Raw genomic sequence first — 4,922 nt, forward strand, 5'->3', positions numbered from 1 at the left:
CTTTCTAAGTCCAAAGAAACAGCGATTTGCAAGAGTTATTTTTCGTGATCAGCTAAATATGTATGATCTAAACTTAAATGGAAATTGTTTGGCTTTGAGACTTATTTATAGAAAACATCAACATGTTAATTAAATGGCTGCTCTTGGACCGAATTTCCGAAGTAAGCCTATCGTTAAGTCTTAAAAGACGAAATACTTCCGGATCTCTCACCTAACAGACTATATGTAGTACCCGTAGCGTGATGGCTAGTGCGTTAAACTGTCATGCAAGGGGTCTTGGGTTCAATCCCTGCCTGTGCCACTTAACTTTTTTCACGGGTACTGCCCCTTGCGAGGAATTGACAAATTCTCCAAGAGTAATTTTTATCATGAAAAAGTGCTTTCTCAAATTAGCCTTTCGGATTCGGCATATAAACTGTAGGTCCCTTCCATCCCTGACAACATTACTCGCACACAGGAATGGTTGATAGCTATAAGTCACTAGGCCCTTGTTCTTCATGTTCTGTTGCACCACCTAATTTTTAATAGACTGTATGATAAAGATTCTAAGCACCAATCTAAATTTGTTAGTTCTTAGCTTCATGGCCATCGAATGTAAGCACCTTGGTCATCTCAGCTTATGCAAAAAGGTCAATCTCAGTCTTTCAATCTTAACCCGATTAAGAAATTGTGAGCGGATGAAAAAATGTTTAGCTAGAAATCTTTTTAGTAATAAACAACAAGTTAAGGCTTGAAATTCAAAAATACTGTCATTTGTTGTACAAAGAAATTTTGATACGTAATATTGTTATGAACTTAGCTAGGACTTATAGCCAATACACCTTCACATCACTTATTGGTGTTAACATATAACATAAAGTTAAAAGTCATAAATTAAAGAATATGAATAAACTTTGTTACAATTTGATAACTTCTAACAGCGAACTTAATGCTTCTTGACGGCGGTGCACGTTATTTTTTCTCTGACATTATGTTGAACAATATTAACTTATTTAAATTAAAAATGAAAACCTTTGTTAAAACTTTTATTCACAACATTTTTCCATTACATGCATCGACATCAACAATTATTATCCAACAACTGCACCTATAGCTGCACCAGCTCCGACAATTGCTGCAGCATCTTTTGCAACTGGAGCAGCTCCATGAATAAATTGTGCTGTTTTCTTTCCAGCTTTTTCCTAAAAATTCAAAAATTGTAAAGGTGTTCAATTATTTTTACAAACTTATTGTTATTTTTGTAATGTTAAACTTATAGAAAGAAAAAACTTACTAAAGCATGTCCGATTTTCTTGAAAACACTTTTACCCTCAGTTCCGGGTGCCACAAGGAATACCAAAACCAAGGTGAACAAGAAAACGTATTTGAAGTTCATTTTAGATTTTTAAATTTGTTGTTTCAAAATTTATTTCTAAGACTATAAGCCGTCAATATTAAAACATCCGTTTTCTATTAAATATCGCCTTTATATACTCAGAATGTTGGTTTTTTTAAAAAACATTTTTTTTATCTAAATTAGAGATAAGAACATTCTACTGTGTTTTTATGTGTTTATACAAAATTTTCAAGTTAAAGGTGCTCCAAAATAAACTAAATTTAATTAATTTGTCTCAAGTTCTAAATACTTCAAGACAATATTGTTTGTGATCAGAAAATGTGTTTTTTGGTATAGTTCAGTTCAAAGCTCTTAGTTTTAGTGGAATTGGGATGGCGTAGGTTGTTGAGGTTTTGAAGTGAAACTACTCATGTCAGCGGTTATATACGCAAATATTTTGTCCATATCGAGTGTTTTGTATATGAATAAGTACTCAAAATCAGATAGATCTATTGAGTTTAAAGCACGCGCCAATGTTTGGAAAACGTGTTTTTAATATTTTGTAAACAATAATTGAAGGTGGCCAGATTGTTTTTTAATTCAGTACTCTAAAATTTTTAAATATCACACGTTTTTTAAGAGCTTTAACTAATAATGTAAGATAGAAATATTGTATATTTTAATTTTATAATCTGGTAAATAATTTCATTACATTCAAGTTTAACTTCCCATAGGAAGTTAATGTAATGGGTCCGATTAGTCAAATTGAAAATTTTGACATTTCTCGACGTTAAAAGTTCCCTAGAGTCGAAATAAAAGATTTTTAGGAAGATGTATGTGCGTGCGTGTGTACGTAAGTTCGTCCGTCCGTTCGTTCGTACGTCCGTACTTGCGTTCGTTCGCGATGTTTTTTTCGTTGTCCATAGCTCAAGAACCAGATTTGCGTGGTGGTTTTTTTTACCAAACCAGTTTGAAAAAAAGGTGAAAATTTTGGTTAACCCTAAATATCTTACGAACCAAAACGCTAGACACTTGAATTAAATTTTATATAATAAACTGTAACGTAATACTAAACAAGTATATTTTTTGGAAAAATTCCATTTAACAAAAATTTCAGCTCCAAACCAATTTTGTACAACGAAGAATAATGTTTTTGATATCTGATAAAATTTTGAGAAAAATCAAATTGACAATTTTTTTATAAAAAATAAAAATCCAAAAAAAACATTACTCAAAATTTGTAAAAATTGAATATCGATTTAAATATCTTTCAAAAACCTGAAATTTGAGCTTCAATCTTATATTATCTTATAAGAAATATTGTTTTCAACATTCTGAAAATGTTGAGAAAAATCGAATTGACAGTTTTATTACACAAAAATAGAAACCTAAAAAAAAATTAGTAAAAGTTCGTAAAAATTGATTTTTGACTCAAATATCTTTTCAAAATTTTGAGATATTGGCTTAAATTTACTTAAAAGTATTGTTGTCAACATTTAGTAACATTACGAAAAAAATCGAATTGACATTTTTTTTACAAAAAATAAAACTCTAAAAATAAAAACAATACTAAAACTGGGTAAAAATTTACTTTCGATGCAAATAGCTTTCCAAATTTAAAAATATTGGCTTCAAACTTATTTTATTTCACAGAAAATATTGTTTTCGATATTCAGTAATTTTTATATAAAATCAAACGATCCGTTTTTTCATAAAAAAATAAAATCTACAAAAAATAGTTCGCTAATTTGGTAAAAATTGATACGAGTACATATATTCGTAGACAAACTTTTAAGCAAGACAAATCGACAAACGGGATGGGAAGTTATCAGTGTGGGTCGCATCCCAGCCTCTTTTTAAAATATAATTTTCGGTGCATCTACGAGTTACATAGTCAATTCGATCAGTCCAATTTTGAAATATATTTTTTTCACCTCTGTTTATCAACTCCTACTCCCACCTCCCCGCGATGAACATCGGATGCGTAGTATCCCAACTGGAGATTGAGTTCTAATCCCAGTGGGAAGTTGTTGGTAACAGCAAACGAGAGAGATGGGAGAGGTTTTTCCACTAAGGCACCTCTCCTTATCCAGACGGCAGCGAACGAATTCCCCAGAGGGAATCAACGGTGGATATACGAGCTGATTTACAATACATTTTTGGTGGCATAATCGGGAGATACAGCCTGCACGACACCACCTCCGACAACGGATTCAGGCTGATCGATTTGCCTGTGAGGCGAAATGTTCTGGTAGCTAGTACGTAGTTCACACATTTTAAAATCCACAAGGGGACATGGAAATCTCCTTATCAATCAACTGACAACCAGATTGACCACATTGCGATCGACGCACGACACTTCTCCAGGATACAGGATATCCGAACATTCCGAGGGGCCAACATTGACTCGGACCACTACCTCGTTGTAGCCAAGATACGGCTACGGATATCCCGGTCCAAGCCAAAGCAAGGAAGTACTGTAAGAAGTTTCGAGGTTAGACGGCTACAATCGCAAGAGACTGCCATGCCCTCTTAAGGAGTCCTATGCAGCCTGCATTAAGCATTGAAAACCAGTGGAAACATTGCCTTGCAGCCATCAGGGATGCCGTCTCTGAAGTGCTAGGTTTTCACAACCACAACAATGATACCCCTTGTTTGACGACGAATGCCGACAAGCGCACGCAGGAAACAAGAGGCATACAAAACGGCGCAGCATAGAAAGAATAGAGCTGTTTGCGAGCTCTACGAGCAGAAGAGGAGAGAGGCTTTTTAGGTGGAAAAAAAGAGAGCATCAGAAACTCGTGATCGGTGAGATAGACAAACTCCCAACGGTACCAGCCACGAACCGAAGCCTGTAAAGACGATCAGAAGAGCATCGTAGTAGAATCGCAGTCTTTGTTGAGCATATAGAAAGACAACTTCTTCAAATATAACGGCGATGACGAACAAAATTCCGCTGTAAGGGAGATAGAACCACTCAACCTCAGCGACGCAGATCAACAATTCCGCCTACCCGACATTTATACTCGTATATCTAAATTTAAGTCAAACAAAGCTGCTGGAGCTGACGGCATCGCTGCCGAATTATTTAAAGCAGCAGGCGATGACTGGGGAGGGAGCACCAATTCATTTGCAAAACAAGGTCGGAAGAAAGCATGCCCGATGAGTGGAATCTCAGCATAGATTGCCCGTTACGTAAAAGAGGAGACTCTCTAAATGGTGCCAACAACAGATACATCAGTTTCACTTAACACTGCATATAAGATCCTTTCTGCCGTATTATGTGAACGTCTGAAGCCGTTTGTCAACAACCTGATAGGTATCAGTGTGGATTTACACCAGGAAAGTCCACTATCGACAAAATATTCACACTACGGCAGATCTTAAGAAAAAACTAGGAGCTTCAAATCGATACCCACCATCTCTTTATCGATTTTAAAGCCGCGTATGACAGCATCTATAGGGAAGAGCTCTACCGAGCAATGTCTAGTTTTGGCATCCCTGTAAAACTTATCCGTTTGTGCAGAATGACGATGGAGAACGCACGCTGCTCTATCAAGGTCGGAAAAGATCTTACCAATGCATTTGATGTCAAAAAAGGTTTTAG

General features: G+C 35.5%; 1 long non-coding RNA gene across 1 annotated transcript; it reads right to left on the minus strand.

Annotated features, from left to right (window-relative positions):
- Positions 1–1,011: 1,011 nt before the first annotated feature.
- Positions 1,012–1,715, minus strand: LOC129942334 (uncharacterized). The gene is made up of 2 exons (XR_008781020.1): positions 1,274–1,715; positions 1,012–1,181 (listed from the first exon to the last, which is right to left on the minus strand). It is a non-coding gene; the product is annotated as an uncharacterized LOC129942334 (long non-coding RNA).
- Between the last annotated feature and the right edge of the window lie 3,207 nt (positions 1,716–4,922).

This window comes from Eupeodes corollae, chromosome 1 (genome assembly GCF_945859685.1).
Source record: "Eupeodes corollae chromosome 1, idEupCoro1.1, whole genome shotgun sequence".
In the NCBI taxonomy this organism is placed as follows: Eukaryota; Metazoa; Arthropoda; class Insecta; order Diptera; family Syrphidae; genus Eupeodes; species Eupeodes corollae.